Here is a 21,609-nt window from a genome sequence, read left to right as displayed (position 1 = left end):
CCCTGGGAAAACTCAGCAGGTCTAGCTGCAACTATGGTGGGAAACCACATCTACCCATCCCACCAGCACCGACATCCACAGGATTATTAACTACTTATTCCCTCCTTGACAGCATTCCGCAAGGACCGTTTCCTCCGGGACACGCTGGACCACTCCTTCTTCACTCCCAACACATCTGCACAGCACCATGGTACCTTCCCCTGCAACTGTAGGCGCACCACCTACTTGTTTACTACCTCCCTCCTCACTATCCTAGGCCCCAATCAGATCCAGGTGAAGCAACGCTTTTCCTCCACGTCATCAATCTAATCTACAGTATTCATTGTTCATAATTTCGTCTCCTCTACATTGTGGATACGAAGTGCAGACTGGGTGACTGCTTTGCAGAAAGATCCTGAGCCTCCAGTTGCTTATCGCTTCAACACACCACCTTGTTCACTGACCAACATCTTTGTCTCAGGCTTCCTGCAGAGCTCCGGCGAAGCTCGAACAGCATCCAATTTTCTGCTCGAAACGTTTTTCTCTATCACCATCTATTGTTTACTCCTCCCCCTCCTATCTTCTGCATTAAAACCATTACTTTCCTAGTTACCATCAGTTCAGAAGAAGGGTCACTAAACTGATTTCTCGTCACACTGCTGAGTTTTTCCAGTAATGTTTTTAACAGTTAACGTTTCAGTTCTCCGAACTAAAAATTGATTTTATTTTTGTGCGTTATTCTTTCTGGTGGGTACAAGGTATTCTCTGCTGAATGTGAATGATTTGCGTTAGAATAGTTTAAATGGTTAAATAAGACCAAGCGATAGTGTGGACATTTTCCTCTCCCCGGAACCAAATATGAGGAGCAAGTGTTGGTGGGCTGGGGGGAACAAGAGAAAGACGCATATGCGTCGTTCCGATGCATCTTGGGTAGTTAGATTCCCTACCGGAGGTAGAATCAAAAGCGGCAGCTGTTGGACTAGTGCTGGTTGTGGCTTTTTACCATCTACCGGTTTATTCAGGGCACGAAGAAGAATAGGCAGCCTGTTCGTTGTTTATCACTGAAGAGGTACGGGGTGTGGAGTAATGAGCTCTGGGTTGGTACCGAGTGACGGTGGCAGATCGGTGCGCATTTATCTCAATGTCAACAACTTGTCTTTATGTCGAATCCCCAATGTTATAAAACGTCCCGAAGCTCTGTCTTTTCCTTTCCTTGCATTTCTATGTACGTTTATACCAAGATTAAAAAGTTGGGTTTGGGCACCTCTGTTCACTGATTCGTTTTCTCTAGAAATCAAGGCTGTATAAAGTTGAGACTCCGCAGTAGTCTGTGGTGAGCCCTAGAGCAGTTCTGTATGCCCACCTTGAATACTTCTGCCACGGCAATGGTAGGGTGCCCTAACCGTAGAGATACTCGTTTCGATGTTGTGTGTGGGGAGTGGGGGTGGAAATGTGCAGAAAAGAAAATGATATAAAGCAGTCTCCAATTCTGATCTATCATTGTCATTTTGGACAGATTGGGTGCCTGTGATGTTCATCTGCAGTGTAAAACTAGTCCTTTTGCTTTTTCCCCTCCTCGCATTTGAACTGTGTAAGGGGTTAATGGCACAATTTCCAGTTTAGGTGCTTTTTGACATTCTTTAGGTGGTGCAGAGCTAGTGGAATTAATCTGTTGATTTCGAAGGTATACAGCAAACATTTGGGATCTCAAGAAAGAGATGCCAGATTTTGGTGAGGAGTCAGCAGTTGTTTGACTTTTTAGGGGGGAACAGTTTATTTTAGTAATAAAGACTGTAGTTGCAATACTATTAAGGCCTTCATCTACCTGCATTGCAATTTCAGTTTGAGGTTTTTTTAAGAAAAGTTTACAGCTTTGCAAATGTAGCTGTATCTTTGTTCTCCATCAGTGACCAATTTAAGAATCACATCACTACAAGAATGTATTTTGATGAATTTGCATACAGGTGACGTGAGAAAATGTCAGAAAACATAGAGTTACCAAGCTGAGTAGTGTGAGGGTTGATTACTTATTTAACAAGGAGAAAGTGAGGTCTGCAGATGCTGGAGATCAGAGCTGAAAATGTGTTGCTGGAAAAGCGCAGCAGGTCAGGCAGCATCCAGGAAACGGGAGAATCGACGTTTCGGGCATAAGCCTTTCTTCAGGAAGGGCTTCTTCAGGATTCCTGAAGAAGGGCCTATGCCCGAAACGTCGATTCTCCTGTTCCCTGGATGCTGCCTGACCTGCTGCGCTTTTCCAGCAACACATTTTCAGCTACTTATTTAACAAGATGGCTTCCAGTTCCTGCTGGCATCATTGGCAGTTCTAATTAAAACCCTGAATTTCTCTTTAGAAATAAGGATTTAAACTTAATGTTGAAATCCTTAGCCTACATTCAGAACTTATTGTGTTGCAACACAACCATGAATTCTTAATATTATTTTATCATGTATTGGGTTTGACATATTTATTGGAAGTTGCAATTTTCAGTCTAATATTGGAAAATACTTGAAGAAAGCACAAGGTATATCTTCTGTGAAATTAGATTATTATTTCCTACTTTGATCTATGGAATACACAGTAAAGATAAAGTTGCCATAGTCCTCCCTGACAGTAGGGCTGCTTCTCATGACAAGACAACTGGTGGTGGTTTAGCTTGAGCATCCCCAGCCTTGGTGCGGGTTGGGGTTGAGGAAGGAGAGTCCTTCATGATTATCTCAGCCAGTGAGAGAGTTGAATCCATGCATCACAAATCAGCCATTTAGCCACCTGAACTACTCTGTCCCCTTATGTGCAGTCCAGTTTATTGAAGGAACTTAGAATTACAGGATTTTGTGGCATACAGCTTTTTTGTAAAAGGGAAACAGAAACAGAAATTACTGGAGAAACTTGGCAGGTCTGGTAGCATCTGTGGGAAGAAAGCAGAGTTAATGTTTTGAGTCCAGTGACTCTTCATCAGAATGTGATCTTTGTCAGTTTCAAATCCATTTTTTAATAAAACAAAGTCGTTGTTCAGTGTGGAGTAGACAACATCAAGTCAATGTTTAGGTTTCTCTGAATTTGCAATTGCTTTCAATGGGCTAGTGAGAGTTTTCATGAAGTATGGACTAAGTTCCATTCATTTGAGAAAAATTATTTCTTTCCATAAAAGTTATGTTTGTTCAACCTTCTCAACCTTATCTACATTTGTCACTGTCCAAATATCCCTTTACTGGTTCTAAGAATAGTTTTATTTTGCATGAAGATCCCTCCAATTAATGAGTAATCACTGAAAAAAATTTGCCTTACATTTATGTTCACCTTTTATATTAGTTATCAATAGATAACAGTATTTGTGTGAGACAAAGGTAATTGTTTATTACAAGTTGCATAACTCCAACGTTAGGTACTTCTTATATTCTCCTGGATAGGAAAGTAATCAATTTTTAAACTCTTAAAATACTGCCGTAGTTTTACTAGATTGCAAATAACAAGGGTGACTTGGTTTAATTGACTCCTTCCCCACATCTTCTGTCATGAGCTTCCTTTTTTGCTTTTTATTAGTTTTTGGTATGTGGATTTTGCTGGCAATGCTGCAATTTATTACCCAATCTGTAACTGCTCCTGAAAAAGTGGTAGTGAGCTGTTGCTTTGAACCACTGATGTTGGTACATAATGCTGTTAAGAAGTAAGTTCCAGGACTTTAACCCAATGACTGTGAAGAAACACTAACCAGATTGTAAGTCAGGTCAGAAACTTGTGCAGTTGACAAGAGAAGCAAGTTAAATAATCCAGACTGGCAAGAGGGTGAAGAATTAAACTGCATTTATGCAAGAGGTCTGATGAGTAAGGCAGATGAGCTCAGAGCATGGTTGGGAACATGGGACTCTAATATCATGGCTATTACAGAAACATGGCTCAGGAAAGGGCAGGACTGGCAACTTAATGTTCCAGGGTATAGTTCCAATAGGTAGGATAGAGAGGGGTGCAAGAAAGGAGGGGGAGTGGGTAGGAATAACATTACAGCTGTACATAGGGAAGATATTCTGGGAGATTATCCAGTGAAGTTCTTTGTGTGGAACTGCGAAATAAGAAAGGGATGATCACCTTATTGGGATTGGGTCCCCAGTAGTCAGTGAGAAATACATATGTAAATATATCTCTGATGTCTGTGAGAATAATAGGGGTGTAATGATAGGGGATTTTAACTTTCCAAACATAGACTGTAACTGCCATAGTGTTACATGATCGGATGGAGAGGAATTTAAGTGTGCACAAGAAAATTTTCATGTTTGGTATGTCGATGTATCTACTAGGAGCAAAACTTGACTTACTCTTGGAAAATAAGGCAGGGCAGGTAACTGAGGGAGTATATTAGAGTGATTGATCATAATTCTATTAAGTCTTAAAATAGTTATTTGAAAGGATGGTCTTGATCTAAAAGCCAGAATTCTAAATTGGAAGAAGGCCAATTTTGTCGGTATTAGGCAAGAACTTAGGTTGATCGGGAGAGGCTATTCACAGGAAAAGAGATAGTTAATTAGAATGTGGGAGGCTTCTAAAATGTGATAACAGGAGTCATGAGACAGTATGTTCCTGTTAGTGAGGGGCAAAGCTGGTAGGCGCAGGGAATGCTAGATGATGAGAGAAGTTGAGTCTCTCTGGTCAAGGAAAAAAAGGAATCGTATCTCAGGTATAGACAGTTGGGATCGAGTGAATCCCTGGAGGAGTATACTTGAGAGAAATCAGGAGGGCAAATAGGCGACATGAGATAGATTTGGCAAAGTGGGTTAAGGAGAATCCAAAGAGATTCTACAAATACATTGAGGCAGAAGTGTAGCTAGAGAGAGAATCGGGCCCCTTAAAGATCAACAAGGCCATCAATGTTTGGAACCACAGGAGATGGGTGAAATACTAAATAAGTATTTCTCATCAGTATTTACAGTGGGGAAGGATATGCCAGATGGAGAGCTTTGGCAAATAAATAGTGATATCTTAAAGTGTCCATATTAGATAGGAGGAGGTGGTAGCAGTCTTAAAATGCATAAAGGTGGATAAATCCCCAGGAACTTTAAGACCATAAGATGTAGGAGCAGAAATTAGGCTATTCATCGAGTCTGCTCCACCATTCAATCGTGGCACTTTCTTCCTATAACCCTTGATTCCCATGACAATCAAGATCCTATCTAACTCCATCTTAAATATACTTTATAACCTGGCCTCCACAGCTTTCTGTTGTAGTGAATTTCATAGATTCACCATTCTCTGGCTGAAGAACTTTCTCATCTCTGTTCTAAAAGGTCTTCCCATTACTCGAAGGCTGTGTCCTTGGGTCCTAGACTCTCCTACCAATGGAAACATCTTCCCAGCATCCACCTTGACCAGGCCATTCAGTATCCTGTAAGTTTCAGTTAGAAGTTTCAGTTCAATTCCTTCGTCTCCGCCGCATCTGCTCCCAGGAGGACCAGTACAATTCCTTCGTCTCCGCCGCATCTGCTCCCAGGAGGACCAGTCGCCATCCCATTCTCCTAATTCCTTCGTCTCCGCCGCATCTGCTCCCAGGAGGACCAGTTCAAAATACGCACAACACAGACCGCAATTTCCCCCCCGACGTGATCGACGATGCCCTCCACCGCATCTCCTCCACTTCCCGCTCCTCCGCCCTTGAGCCCCGCCCCTCCAACCGCCACCAGGACAGAACCCCACTGGTCCTCACCTACCACCCCACCAATCTCCATGTACAGCGCATCATCCGCCGTCACTTCCGCCACCTCCAAACGGACCCCACCACCAAGGATATATTTCCCTCCCCTCCTCTATCAGCTTTCCGTAGAGACCACTCCCTCCGCGACTCCCTTGTCAGATCCATACCCCCCACCAACCCAACCTCCACTCCCGGCACCTTCCCTTGCAACCGCAGGAGGTGCAACACTTGCGCCCACACCTCCCCCCTCACTTCTCTCCAAGGCCCCAAAGGAAACTTCCATATCCGCCACAGATTCACCTGCACCTCCACCCACATTATCTACTGCATCCGCTGCAGCCGGTGTGGCCTCCTCTATATTGGCGAGACAGGCCGCCTACTTGCGGAGCGATTCAGAGAGCACCTCTGGGCCACCCGGACGAACCAACCCAATCACCCTGTAGCACAGCATTTCAACTCCCCCTCCCACTCCACCGAGGATATGCAGGTCATTGGACTCATCCACCGCCAAACCACAACAACGCGACGGTCGGAGGAGGAGCGTCTTATCTTCCGACTGGGAACCCTCCAACCACAGGGGATGAACTTGGACTTCACCAGTTTCTTCATCCCCCCTCCCCCCACCTTGTCTCAGCCGAATCCCTCCAGCCCGGCACCGCCTTCCTGACCTGCAGTCTTCTTCTTGACCTCTCCGCCTCCACCCTACTCCGACCTATCACCTTCACCTTGACCTCTTTCCACCTATCACATTTCCAACGCCCCTCCTCCAAGTCCCTCCTCCCTACCTTTTATCTTCTCCTGCTGAACACTCTCTGCTCATTCCTGAAGAAGGGCATGTGCCCGAAACGTCGAATCTTCTGTTCCCTAGATGCTGCCTGACCTGCTGTGCTGTTCCAGCAATAAAGTTTCAGCTTTGATCTCCAGCGTCTGCAGACCTCACTTTCTCCTCAGTTAGATGCCCCTGCATCCTTCTAAACTTCGAGTATAGACACCAGAGTCCTCATATGTTAAGCTTTTAATTCCGGGTATCATTCTCGTGAACCTTCTCTGAACCTGCTCTGGAGCCAGTACATCTTTCCTGAGATATGGAGTCCAGAACTGCGCACGATACTCCAAGTGTGGCTTTATAGAGCCCAAGAAGAATATCTCTGCTTTTATATTGAAGTCTTCTCAAATTAAATGTCATCGTTGCATTTGCCTTCCTAACTACTGACTCAACCTGCAAGTTTACCTTGAGAGAATCCCAGACTAGAACTCCCAAGGCTCTTTGCACTTCAGACTTATGAATTTTCTCCCTACTCAGAAAATAGTCCATGCTTCTATTCTGTTGCAAAAGGGAGGTCGAATCCCCCTGTTAAATAAAACCAAACACCCAGAAAAGCTTGCCTTGCCTCATAATCTGTTAAAATGAATAAGTGACAGAGATCTCCTAATTTCCACTAGTTAAAGAAAGTAACAAGTTACTTTCCTAACTCTAACAGTGAGCATTAAACAAAATCTACTCAAATCCAAGCCCCCTTTCCTGAACTACTTACAATCTGACCTCAACTCTACAAAAATGCTGTTTCAATAATGTAGAAGGGAAAGTAAAAGAGCGGTTCGAGGAAGGAGTTGTAAATAGTTGTTAGTTAATTATTCTTTGTTATACTTTAAGAAATAAAGTTAATTTTTACTTTAAATAGTTCTTGGCCTCTTGATTTTGGATAAATCTTTTATGTTGCTGGTTTAAATTAAGCAGGAGGGTTTACCTCTGTTGTAACAAAAGGATAATGTGGAGTGGGCAGGAAATTGGAATTGAGGTTGAGATGAGATCAGCTATGATCACATTAAATGGCGGAGAAGGCTTGGAGCCATCATATTCTTCAGTTGTAAACACAAACTTTAAACCTTTGTGATAATTGTGCGTCCCCTCGTTACGTTCCCTCTTTGATTTAACGTGAAAGGTACAGTTTATTTGCTGTGTTTACAATAGAGTCACAAAGTGGTGTTTTTCTCCTTATCGATATTGGCAATAAGGAGCTGAAGTGTTGGTTGGTTAATTTGGATCAGTAGTGATGTTTACGATTCTTGTAGGTGAAGCCAAACAAAGCTATAATTTTCTGCATCATCTTGAAACATCTAGAAATTTAAGTCACTGCAAGAGCCCAAAATTCACGTTTTCTGGATTGTGGTTTTTCCTTGAAAGCGGTATTGTATTGCTAGAAATGTTCTGTTGTGTCACTCCTTTGTTATATTCTGACTTCCTCTGGTTCTTCAGTGTATGTGGGCCATTATGATGATCAGCAATATATAGAAAACACATTTCTTTGTTTTCATGATTTCAGCATGTTAAAGGTCAAGTAAATTACGATCGAAGAAGAAAAAGAAAAGCAAAGAATGAAGTCTGAAAATTGACATAGCAGGGTAAGGTTAATAAGGTTTCTAAATGGCAGCTAAATCAGCATTTCATATTCTTACTAATCCATATATTTGAATCTGCACTTCTAAAAGGTATCATCTGAAGCAGTGCAACATACCCCCAATTTTGCATTAGAGCAGCAGCTTATGTTTTCATGTCCTGGTGGGGGTTGAAGTCAGAACCATCTGACTCAGACAGAAATGTCTCCAACAGAGCAAAACTGTTATGGAATTATCTTTTCTCCATCAACCTTGAGATTATGTGCTTTATTAAAATGCATAGTTTGTCAGAATCCATCCATTGAGTTAGAAGAACATGTTGAAAGGACACTGAAGATTTCCACAAACAATCTGTCTCACGCATCTTAGTATATTGCTGCAAGTGTTGCAAGCTTTTGAAGTAGGTTATCGATGTACAACTATTCTCGTGGATAATCTACATGCTATGGTGTCAATACAGAACTGAAGATTTTCCACTGGAATGTGGGCACCACTGGTTGTGCCAGCATTTATTGTCCATCCCTAGTTTCTCTTGAGAAGGTAAGCTGTCTCCTTGAACTGCAGCAATTCATATGCTGTCAGAAGGTGCATCATGCTGTTACTGAGGTAATTCCTGATTCTCTATGAATGGTGATATATTTCCAAATCAGGATGGTTTGTGGCTAGGAGGGGAACCTGCAGGTGATAGTGTTCTCATCCATCTATTGCCATTGCCCTTTTGAGATGGAAGTGATCATGGGTTTGTAAGGTGTCGTCTAAGGCTGGATGCTGGGTTCAAATCTTGGTTTGTGCTGTTAGTAAGCCAATGTAAACGAAGAGAGCAGCCAGTATTGTAATGCTTACCTCAGCATCATCAGATGAAAGGAATAGTTTTTCCATCTGTTTGTAAGTGTGATTTAATTCTGGTTAGGCCCAGTGCTGGCTACAGTGCCAAAGAGCCTACTAACAATTTTTGTGCAGATCTGCATGTGAGTGGTCATCTTGAAAAAGACCCTGAATGACATTTTGTTGAGGTATGGCAATCCAATGAGGAAATGTGTAGTTACTAAAATGGAAATTGCTGGAAAAATCCATCTCCGTAGAATCTCTACAGTGACGAAACAGGCTATTTGGCCCTTCAACCCCACACTAACCCTCTGAAGAGCATCTCACCCATCCCCCTTTCCTATCTCTATAATTCAGCATTACCCATAGCTAACACCCCTCACTTACACTTCCCTGAACAGTGTGGGTAATTTAGCATGACCAATCCAACTAACATGCACATGTTCGGACTGCGGGAGGAATCAGGAGCACCCGGAGGAAAGCCACACTGATACTGGGAGAGTGTGTAGAGTTTGCATTGACATTTAGAAGAATAGAAGAATACAGCGCAGTACAGGCCCTTTGGCCCTCGATTTGCCTGAGGGCGGAATTGATCCAGGGCACCTGGCACTGTGAAGCAGCAGTGCTAACTGTTGAGCCACTGGAGAGAAAGCAGGGCTCATGGTCCAGTGACCGTTCTTCAGAATGTTTAAGATCCAGGATCTGGGGGAGTGTGTGAGAAATAAGTGTGGGGCCAATTAAAAAGCTGCTCAGGGGATATTCTGTGTAACTATGCTCTTAAATTCATTGGAATATTCTGCATTCTCTGATATAAATGGGGACTTTGGAGAGTACTGCCAGCAGAATCTTAAATTTCCCAGGCAACTCCTTTGGAGTCTGCTATGATGGGGATTCTGCAGGATTCCCAAGTGCAACTCCCATTTATACTGAAATAATAAACAAAAACAGAAGTTGCTGGAAAATCTCAGGATGTCTGGCAGCATCTGTAAAGAGAAATCAAAGTTAACATTTCTGGTCCGGTGGCCCTTCCTCAGAAGTGCTTTTCCAGTAGCGTCTGTCTTTTGTTTTTGATTTACAGCTTCTGCACTTCTTTCTGTTTTTAAGCTGAAATAATGCCTGTATGGCTATCGGAAAATCTATACCAATGTTTTCTCTAGCATAGCTTCCTTAAGAGATTTCCAATAAAAATGAACATAGAGGCTGGCTTTGCTGTTGGACAAGTTGTTGGAGGGAATCCTGAGGGACATGTATTTGGAAAGGCAAGGACTGATTCGGGGTAGTCAACATGGCTTGGTGCGTGGGAAATCATGTCTCACAAACTTGATTGAGTTTTTTGAAGAAGTAACAAAGAAGATTGATGAGGGCAGAGCAGTAGACGTGATCTATATGGACGTTACACAAGGTCCCCCATGGGAGACTGGTTAGCAAGGTTAGATCTCACGGAATACAGGGAGAACTAGCCAGTTGGATACAGAACTGGCTCAAAAGGTGGTGGAGGATTGTTTTTCAGACTGGAGGCCTGTGACCAGTGGAGTGCCACAAAGGATCAGTGCTGGGTCCTCTACTTTTTGTCATTTACATAAATGATTTGGATGTAAGCATAAGAGGTACAGTTAGTAAATTTGCAGATGATGCCAAAATTGGAGTTGTAGTGGACAGCGAAGAGGGTTACCTCAGATTACAACAGGATCTGGACTAGATGGGCCAATGGACTGAGAAGTGGCAAATGGAGTTAATTCAGATAAATGTGAGGTGCTGCATTTTGGGAAAGCAAATCTTAGCAGGACTTCTACACTTAATGGTAAGGTTCGAGGGAGTGTTGCTAAACAAAGAGACCTTGGAGTGCAGGTTCATAGCTCCTTGAAAGTGGAGTGGCAGGTAGATAGGATAGTGAAGAAGGCGTTTCGTATGCTTTCTTTTATTGGTAAGAGTATTGAGTATAGGAGTTGGGAGGTCATGTTGCGGCTGTATAGGTCATTGGTTAGGCCATTGTTGGAATATTGTGTCCAGTTCTGGTCTGCTTCCTATTGGAAAGATGTTGTGAAACTTGAAATCATTCAGAAAATATTTACAAGGATGTTCCCAGGGTTGGAGGATTTGAGCTATAGGGAGAGGCTGAACAGGCTGGGCTGTTTTCCCTGGAGTGTCGGAAGCTGAGGGGTGACCTTGTAGAAGTTTACAAAAGTATGAGGGGCATGGATAGGGTAAATAGACAAGATCTTTTTTCCCTGGGGTGGGGGAGTCCAGAACTAGTGGGCATAGGTTTAGGGTGAGAGGGGAAAGATATAAAAGAGACCTGAGGGTCAATGTTTTCAGAGGGTGGTGCGTGTATGGAATGAGCTGCCAGAGGAAGTGATGGAGGCTGGTACAGTTGCAGCATTTAAGAGGCATTTGGATGGGTATATAAATAGGAAGGGTTTGGAGGGATATGGGCCTGGTGCGGGCAGGTGAGACTAGATTGGGTTGGGATATCTGACCGGATGGAGGGGTTAAATTGAAGGGTCTGTTTCCATGCTGTACATCTCTATGACTCTATAAAACATGAATCCATTCCTTTACCTATTTCAGACTCATTTTAGATATGTATGTAAGCTTATAACTAATTTCTAACACATTTTCCACTTGAGGGATGTTATAATGCACCTCTGAATCAGGTGGGACTTAAACCTGGGTAGAGGTATGAAGACTATCACTGCACCACATATGCCATTTCAGGTATTATATATTTTAATTAGCTTGTTTAGATGTGTTATGACACTTCAGGAGCAGGTGGGACTTGAACCCAGGTCTTCTGGTAAAGAGATAGGGGCACTATTCTTGGGTCACAAGAGTTCGTTCAAATATTATGATTTTAAAAAAAAATCAATTTACCTTTCTAATCCACCTGTTCAGAGATGTTATTACCTTCCTCTGGAGTCGGTGGGGCTTCAACCTAGGCCTCCCAGTCCAGGGAAAGGGACACTATTGATGCACCGCAAAAACCCTATAAATATTACGTTATTCTGATTCAAACTCTCAAGATCAGATGGTGTTTAATTACCTGGTACATTTAATAGTGTATATGCTGCTGCTAACCATTCATGGTCTCCAAAATGTAATATTTGCATTTTGAATTTGAGCATTATCCTGTTGCATTTTTTTCTGGGAAGTGCTACAATTTTCAATGATGGAGCTTAAACTAAGAGAGGAGTGAAACTTGTTGTCCAAATATTACACTGCTTTGTGGTACTTTGGTGTGGGAAGCCCTGACCTATAACACCAATCCAATGGTCTACACATTTTAAAGACTCAAGATTGGGTCAAATTTGGAAAAAAGTTGAGATTGGGTCCATATATATCTGCACTTTGGTTCAAAGTTATTTCTATTAAATGGTAATAGGATATTACCTACTGGAGTTGATTCATAAGAGAAAACGAAAAGGTTAGCTACATGACCTAATCTTTTAGGTATAGTTACTCAGACCCTTTAACATTCGAATAGCTGACATATTTTCATATGTAATATTATTGTACACAAGAGTTCTATTAAACCATTCTTTGGACCTTCACTTATCACAGGGCGATAGTTTATTGGCTTATCTTTTCTCATATCATGTGGCTTATAAAATGCAGTGATCTGCATAGAATAAAAGCACAACACTGTACATACCAGAAATCTGAAATAAAAACATATCTGCTGAGTTTCTCCAGCATTATCTGGCAGCATCTGGGGGAAAGCAAAACAGATGTTTCAAATCTGTTATCAAATTCGTGAAACTAGTGTCTCTGTTTCCATAAATGTTGCCAAACCTGCTGAGTTCCCATCAGTTTATGATCTACTTAAAACTTGTTTGAGAGAGTTTTCAGAGTTTGGTTTCCTGATTTCACAACCCCAGATTGTAGGTAGTCAGAATTATGTTAACTGTGTTATATGATTAAAAGAAAATTTTAAATATGATCCTTGATTGCCATCGACTAGTTTTAGCACTCCTCATCTGCAGATCAGCTCACTCAATAACAATGCTTATTCTTTACTCTTCTTTAAGAATGTTTTTAATTATAAATATCAGATTCTTCTAAATAAAGCTGTTTAAAATAACAGATCACACTTTGATCAGCCCAAAAATTTCTAGCTTCTCTCGATTTTTCTTTTCCCTTCTTTCCTCTGTGGACATGTTCCTTGGGTGGTGGCCAGACTCTTTTTTTTTTAACAAAAACAACTGCAAGGCAAGAATATAAAAATACCTTGGAGAAAAAACAATTTGTAATTCTTGCCTACATTTTCCTAACTCTTAATCAACATGATTGATATATTCTTGAATTATTGGATGAGTCATTCCAGTTCCTATTCAGAGGTATGTTATCTCATCTGTATCTTTTGTTCTAAGTACACTAGCATCCTGTTATTTACCATTCTGTCTCACCTCTAGCCTAGGGCTCCTCTATTCAAAATAGTATTTTTTTGAAAAGTTGAACACTACCACTTGGTTGTCCTAGTTAGTTATTAATACTTTTTTGTCTTTATTTTTCACAAAAATTTTGTGTTATACTATAGGGACCATTTAGCCCTTCTTCAATTCCTGAAGAAGGGCTCATGCCCGAAACGTCAATTCTCCTGCTCCTTGGATGCTGCCTGACCTGCTGCGCTTTTCCAGCAACACATTTTCAGCTCTGATCTCCAGCATCTGCAGTTCTCACTTTCTCCTGTAGGGACCATTTAGTTTGGATGTTCTTTTTATCTCACTTTCTCAAGCACTTTGCCTTGAAATATAATAACTGACCTGAATGGGGTTAAAGCCAACTATTTGAAAGGCACAGTCTTAGTCCAAGTTGTGACTATTATCTGACACTTTATTTTTAAATGTTTTTGTATTCTTAAAACAGCAAGAGAGTTACCAGTTTGCTGACCAGTATTCATGTGAAACTCAAAATGATTCTTGTCTGTTTTAAAATTTAAGTTAAAAATCAACAACACTGGGCTCTAGTCCAACAGGTTTATTTGGAAGCACTAGCTCCTTCATCAGGTGGTTGTGGAGTATAAATTTTCTCATTCATATACCTGTCCAAATGTCTTTTAATTGTTGCAATTGTACCCACCTCTACCACTTCCTTTGGCAGCTTATTCCATACATACCCACCCTCCCTGTGAAAGCATTACCCCTCCAGTCTCTTAAATCTTTCCCCTGTCACCTTAAACCTATGCTCTCTAGTTTTGGACTCCCTACCCTGGGAAAAAGACCTCTGGTATTAACCTTATCCGTGCCCCTAGTGATTTTATTAACCTCTATAAGGTTATAACCTCTATTAACCCCTCTACCTCTGACACTCCAGTGGAAAAAGTCCCAGCCTATACAGTCTCTCGAACTCAAGCCCTCCAATCTAGGCAACATCCTTGTAAGACTTTTCCATAACCTTTCTTGTATAACATCCTTTCTATATCAGGGCAACCAGAATTGTACAGTGTTCTAAAAGTGGCTTCACAAGTGTATTGTGCAACCACAACATGACATCCCAAATCCTATACTCAGTGCTCTGACCGATGAAGTCAAGCACACCAAATGTCATCTTAACCACCCTATCTACCTGTGACACCATTTCAAGGAGATATGAACCTACACTTGTTTTACCCAAACATTTCTTTTCTGCATACTTTTAGAAACTTTTATATTTTGTTTTTCCCTTCCATGTCAGTTTTATGGTCATCCTTTTTGGTATTGTAGAAATTACCCTGTCCTAAGATTTATGCTATTTCTTGGCCTTTAATCGTATATAATCCTGAACTTTCTTTATTAAACATGATTGGTTGACCTTTGAGTTTTTTGCACCTCACAGGAATGAAGAGTAGAGTCAAGAGTCGATACAGCACAGGAAGCTGATTAATTGAGTTCATGCCAAGGTTAAAGTGTACAATGGTGCCTTTTTGAATTGTACCTGAATTACTTGGAGCCTGTAGAAAGTTATGTGAACTATACATTTATAAAATTACAGGAGGACTTTTGTTTTTGTAGTTGCAGATATTTAGGAAATTGATACTGCTGAAGCATGGTTTATCTGCAAATCTGAGATAATGTACATTGTTTCCTCTACCCATTTCAAATACTGCTGTTAAGCTTAATTGCTGTCACATGCCACCATATGCACATTTCTGTCTCTGCATTCTCTGAACAAATCTAGCTCTGTTTATTGTTTGTAGTTGGTAAGGTTCAAAGTGGCAGGAAAACTTGGTCCCTGCTACTCCTGCAATATGTGGGAAATCAGAAAATTTCCAGTGTCCATGGTGAGAGTGTATGTTCAGCTGCAGCTCTTGATTGACTGCACAGATGATAGGGAAGATGGGGACATTGCATTATAGATAAAGGAAACCATTACTGCAGTAATGAAGAAGGATAACTTCAAAGACTCTTCGATTGAGGGCCTCTGCGTAGATCTTAGAAGTTTAAAAAAAATGGCCGATCACATTGCTAGGGTGATAAACAGGCTTCCCAACAGTAAGAGGGAAATAAAGGAGCAGGTGTGTAGGCAAATCACAGAAAGGTGTGAGAGGAATAAGATTATAGTAGTAGGTGATGTCAACATTCCGAACATTAACTGGGATCATCTTAGTGTGAAAGGATTACAGAGTTGGATAGTAGATTAAAGTGCACCCAGGAGAGCCTTTCTTGCCAACATATAGATAATCCTATTGGAGATGGGGCAGTGCCAGACCTAATCCTAGGGAATGAAACTGGCCAAGTGGCTTAAGAATCAGTAGGTAACATTTTGTTGAAATTGATCATACATCTAAGTTTCAAAGTTATTAATGGAAAGGGATAAGGAAAGTGTAGAAATTAAGTTTGGGGAAGCCCAACTTGAATATCAGATTGGATCTGGTAAACTTAGACTAAAAGCAGTAGTTTGCAGAAAATATACACTTGGAAAGTGGGAAACTTTAGAAAGTATAGTGAGAGCACAGGGCCAGCATGTTCCTGTAAGAGTGAAGGGCATTTTGATAAAGAAAACGTAGGAAGCATATGTTAAGTACAGAGCATTAAACAGGGGAGACCTTTCAAAAGTATAGAGAATGTAGAGGATAGCAGCTTTGAGAAGATTTGTAGCTCAGGTTGAGGTTCTAGATGTAGGTTGCTTGCTGAGCTGCAAGGTTCATTTTCATCATCATACTAGGTAACCTCATTAGTGAGCCTCCGATTGAAGCACTGGTGGCATGGCTCGCTTTCTGTTTGTGTGTTTAGGTTTCCCTGGGTTGGTGATGTCATTTCTGATGGTGGCATCATTTCCTGTGGTGATGTCACTTCTGGTTCTTTTTCTCGGGGGGTGGTAAATGGGATCCAAGTCAGCATGTTTGTTGATAGTTACGGTTGGAATGTATGGGTGCTTAAAAAAAGGAATTTGTAGGACAAAGTGAGGCCACAAACTATCTTTGGCAGATAGGATTAAGGAAACTCCAAGGCATTTTATTAGTACTTTAAGGTAAGAGGATGACTATGGAAAGGGTGGGAGCTATTAGAGATCAAAGGGGCAACCTGTGTACCGAACCAAAGGACATGGTTGAGTATTAAATGAATATTTCTCAATTGTATTCAAGAAGGAGAAAGAGATTTCATTTGAGATGGTGAGGTCCTGGAACATGTTAAGAGTATTAAGGAGGAGGTATTAGATATTTCAGTAGGTGGAAAGGTACATAAATCCCCAGGACCTGGTGAGATGTATTCCAGGCTGCTATGGGAGTGAGGTAGGAGACAGCTGGGGTCCTGGTGAGGGTATTTAATGGTTCAGTCATCACTCGTGAATTGTCACATGACTGGATTTTACTGCTCCTCAGATCAAGAAGGACAGCATAGATAGGCCAAGTAATTATAGACCAGTTAGTCTGATATCAATGGTTGGTTTAATTATTGGAAAAAATTCTAAAGGCACAGGATTAATCAACACTTGGAATGAAGGGATTGACTTAGGGATAGTCAGTATGGATTTATGAGGGGGAAATCCTGTCTGAATGATTTTAATTGAGATTTTTGAACAAGTGACTATATTGATAAGGGTTGTGCAGTTTAGATTAGATTATATTCCTACAATGTGGAAACCGGCCCCTCGGCCCAGCCAGTCAGCACCGACCCTCCGTAGAGTAACCCACCCAGACCCATTTCCCTCCGACTAAAGCACCTAACACTGGGCAATTTAGCATGGCCAATTCATCTGACCTGCACATCTTTGGACTGTGGGAGGAAACCGGAGCACCTGGAGGAAACCCACGCAGACACGGAGAATGTGCAAACTCCACACAGACGGTTGCCCAATGCTGGAATTGAACCTGGGACCCTGGTGCTGTGAGACAGCAGTGCTAACCACTGAGCCACTGATTGAGGTGTACAAAATTATGAGAGGCATAGGGTAGATTGTGATTGGGAAGAATCTCTCACAGATATGTCCAAGACCAGAGGGCATAAGTCTGAGGTGAAGAGTAAATGATTTAGAGGAGATCTGAGGAACGTCTGGAATTGTGAATGCATTGCCTGTGAGGGTGGTGGAGGCAGGTACTCTCATAGTATTAACATCATGGACAAGCACTTAAAACACCAGGCTGTGGAGCAGGTGCAGCTAAATGAGATCAGTGTAGTTTGGTGGTTTTTTGGTCAACATGGACATGGTGGGCTGAAGAGCCTGTTTCTATACTTTTGACGAGATTCAGAGTCATACAGTCATATTGAACCTGACATCTAGTTCCATTTTCTCCTCCTGCCCATCCAATTTTCCCTGCTCAGCATAATACACACCAACATTACCAACCTAACTCTCCCCAAAACTACTACTTCACACTTCATACTTTCATGAAAAGAAAAACCCTGAAGTGCTTCCTTTTTCTCCAGTTGTAGTCTACTGGAGAGTTCTAACAATATGTTCTCACATTGCAACTCGACCTTCATCTGTCTATTTAAGTCCTGTTTGGAAGATTTCCCTAATCATGAAGAAATTCATTCCTTGCTTAGAGTGGATTGTTGTCTCTAAATTCTTGTTGTCTTTATTCCCTTTTGATGCTACCAACCTATCTTAATTTGCATAGCTGGTCAGTTTCTTACAACTTCAATCCCTTGGTTTTACAACAAAGCTATTAAAGCACTTCCAGTAGTTGATATTTCCATTTTCAGCCTCAGCTCTGCTTTTGCCAGGGCTCTATACACGCCTTTCTAGATCACTTTTATAGGATCCCTGTTAGTCTTGCCATACAGAAGTGTGAGTTTCACTTGCACCTTTCTGGCAATGAAGCCAGTACTAACTTGGAGCTGTTCTTTAATTATTTAATTACCTAATTGATGTTAATGAATTTTCAAAAATAAAGCAGTCCTCTCCAGATTTCATTTGTTAGATACATCTTGCTGTAACATAAATTTTAACTACTATTTATAATGCTCTCCTGCAATTCCACTGTCCTTCCTGAGTTTTGTCTCCTTATACAATTAAGCAATGGCACAGATCCTCCAGTCTTCAGTTATTTGGAGACAACTTAGCCGTCAAATGTGAATGGAAATGGTGATGCACTGACTCCTTCAGGAATTGCTAGGGAAATGGAAACTTCTGATGGGCAATTCCACAGTATACCAAAATCCTGCATGATTGTCTCCAATTGGGAAGTATCCAGGCTATCGAAGGAATACTATACAAATTAAAATTATTTAATTCCTGGGGACCTATAACACCTGATCCCACTGCCCTTGCCAACTTCACAGTATTTCATACACCAACATTTATTGAATTAAACAGCAAGAGACTTTCAGAGATTTGCAAGTGTTTTATTGTAAATTTATAGTTTAGCACAAGCAACAATTTTCATCTATCCCTTTTGGACTCATTCCCTGCCCAGAAGCAAACTCCTGTACAGCTGTAACATCACTTCACGACTCTTGAATTCAATCCCTCTGCTAATGAACGCTAATACACCATAGGCCTTCTTACAAGCTCTATCCATAAAAGATCCCTCTGCTCCTCTACCTTACTAAGAACCCTACCATTAACCCTGTATTCCGCATTCTTATTTGTCCTTCCAAAATGGACAACCTCACACTTGGCAGGGTTGAACTCCATCTGCCACTCCTCAGCCCAGCTCTGCATCATATCTAAGTCCCTTTGCAGCCGACAACAGCCCTCCTCACTATCCACAACTACACCAATCTTCGTATCATCTGCAAATTTACTGACCCACCTTTCGACTCCCTCTTCCAAGTCATTAATAAAAATTACAAACAGCAGAGGACCCAGAAATGATCCCTGCGGAACTCCATTTGTAACTGGGCTCCAGGCTGAATATTTACCATCTACCACCACTCTCTGACTTCGACCAGTTAGCCAGTTTTCTATCCAACTGGCCAAATCTCCCTCTATCCCATGCCTCCTGACTTTCCGCATAAGCCTACCATGGGGAAACCTTATCAAATGCCTTACTAAAATCCATGTATACTACATCCACTGCTCTACCCTCATCCACTTGCTTGGTCACCTCCTCAAAGAATTCAATAAGACTTGTAAGGCAAGACCTACCCTTCACAAATCCGTGCTGGCTGTCCCTAATCAAGCAGTGTCTTTCCAGATACTCATAAATCCTATCCGTCAGTACCCTTTCCATTACTTTGCCTACCACCGAAGTAAGACTAACTGGCCTATAATTCCCGGGGTTATCCCTATTCCCTTTTTTGAACAGGGGCACAACATTCGCCACTCTCTAGTCCCCTGTTGACAGTGAAGACGAAAAGATCATTGCCAACGGCTCTGCAATTTCCTCTCTTCCCATATAATCCTAGGATATATCCCGTCAGGCCCGGGGAACTTGTCTATCCTCAAGTTATTCAAAATGTCCAACACATCTTCCTTCCTAACAAGTATCTCCTCTAGCTTACCAGTCCATTTCACACTCTCCTCTTCAACAATACGGTCCCTCTCGTTTGTAAATACTGAAGAAAAGTACTCATTCAAGACCTCTCTTATCTCTTCCGACTCAATACACAGTCTCCCACTACTGTCCTTGATCGGACCTACCCTCGTTCTCGTCATTCTCATGTTTCTCACATAGGCATAAAATGCCTTGGGGTTATCCTTGATCCTATCCGCCAAAGATTTTTCATGCCCTCTCTTAGCTCTCCTAATCCCTTTCTTCAGCTCTCTTCTGGCAATCCTGTATCCCTCCAATGCTCTGTCTGAACCTTGTTTCCTCAACCTTATGTAAGCCCCCTTCTTCCTCTTTACATTCAACCTCCCTCATCAACCAAGGTTCTCTCACCATCTCTTTCCTGCCTGACCGGTACATGCATATCAAGGACACGTCGTATCTGTTCCTTGAAAAAGTTCCACATTTCCACGACATCCTTCCCTGACAGCCTATGCTCCCAACCTATGCTCCTCAGATCCTGTCTTACAGCATCGTATTTACCCTTACCCCAATTGTAAAACCTACCCGGTTGCACGCACCTATCTCTCTCCATAACCAAGGTGAAAGTCACAGAATTGTGGTCACCATCACCAAAATGTTCACCCACTAACAAGCCCATCACTTGTCCCGGTTCGTTACCAAGTACCAAATCCAATATGGCCTCCCCTCTGGTCGGGCAATCTACATACTGAGTTAGAAAAGCTTCCTGTACACACTGCACAAACACCGCCCCATCCAATCTACTTGATCTGAAGAGCTTCCAATCAATGTTTGGGAAGTTGAAATCACCCATGACTACTACCCTGTGGCTTCTGCACCTTTCCAAAATCTGTTTCCCAATCTGTTTCTCCACATCTCTGCTGCTATTGGGGGGCCTATAGTAAACACCCAACAAGGTGACTGCACCTTTCCTATTTCTGACTTCAGCCCATACTACCTCCAAAGGCAGATCCCCCTCGAACTGCCTTTCTGCAGCCGTTATACCATTTCTAATTAGCAACGCCACCCCCCTCCTTTTTTTACCACCCTCCCTAATCTTACTGAAACATCTGTAACCAGGAACTTCCAACAACCATTCCTGTCCCTCTTCTATCCACGTTTCCGTGATGGCCACAACATCGTAGTCCCAGGTACCGATCCACGCCTTAAGTTCACCCACCTTATTTCTGATACTCCTTGCATTGAAGTATACACACTTGAGCCCATCTCTGTGTCCGCAAGTACTCCCTGTCAGTGCTACCTTCTCCACAGCCTCTCTACATTCTTGGACAGCCTGACAAACAGCTAGCCTACTTGCTGGACTACAAGTCCGGATCCCTTCCACCTGCCAAATTAGTTTAAAACCCCCCGAAGAGTGCTAGCAAACCTACCTCCCAGGATATTGGTGCCCTTCTGGTTCAGGTGCAAGCCGTCCTGCTTGTACAGGTCCCACCTTCCCCAGAATGCAGTCCAATTGTCCAAATACCTGAAGCCCTCCCTCCTACACCATCCTTGCAGCCACGTGTTCAACTGCACTCTCTCCCTATTCCTTGCCTCATTGTCACGTGGCACCGGCAACAACCCAGAGATGGCGACTCTGTCCGTCCTAGCCTTTAGCTTCCAGCCTAACTCCCTGAGCTCTTGAATGACCTCCCCACCCCTCTTCCCACCTATGTCATAGGTGCCAACGTGCACACGACTTCTGGCTGCACACCCTACCCCTTAAGGATTCTGAAGACACATCTCTACAGGCACACCTCTACAGCAGGTGATAGTTGAAACTAGAGTATGTTGCTGGAAAAGCACAGCAGGTCAGGCAACAGCCGAGGAGCAGGAAAATCGACGTTTTGGGCC

At 42.2% G+C, this 21,609-nt stretch overlaps 1 protein-coding gene across 13 annotated transcripts in view; it reads left to right on the top strand.

Moving 5' to 3' along the window:
* The first annotated feature begins 912 nt into the window (after positions 1–912).
* Positions 913–21,609, top strand: part of dop1a (DOP1 leucine zipper like protein A) — a 355,628-nt gene continuing 334,931 nt past the window's right edge. For 10 of the 13 annotated variants that reach the window (XR_015758480.1, XM_087991490.1, XM_087991491.1 and 7 more), the window contains exons 1-2: positions 913–1,048; positions 7,985–8,063. The gene's annotated coding sequence lies outside the window, so the exon portion shown is untranslated. Of the gene's footprint in view, positions 1,049–5,256; positions 5,357–7,984; positions 8,064–21,609 lie in introns of all 13 variants that reach the window. The other 3 variants (XM_087991487.1, XM_087991489.1, XM_043696200.2) reach the window with 2 other exon arrangements.

This window comes from Chiloscyllium plagiosum, unplaced genomic scaffold (genome assembly GCF_037043375.1).
Source record: "Chiloscyllium plagiosum isolate Xiang-an unplaced genomic scaffold, Cpla_swu_hap1 HiC_scaffold_10, whole genome shotgun sequence".
In the NCBI taxonomy this organism is placed as follows: Eukaryota; Metazoa; Chordata; class Chondrichthyes; order Orectolobiformes; family Hemiscylliidae; genus Chiloscyllium; species Chiloscyllium plagiosum.
Note: the sequence above shows the minus strand (reverse complement) of the source record. Positions and strands in the feature narration are given on the sequence as shown.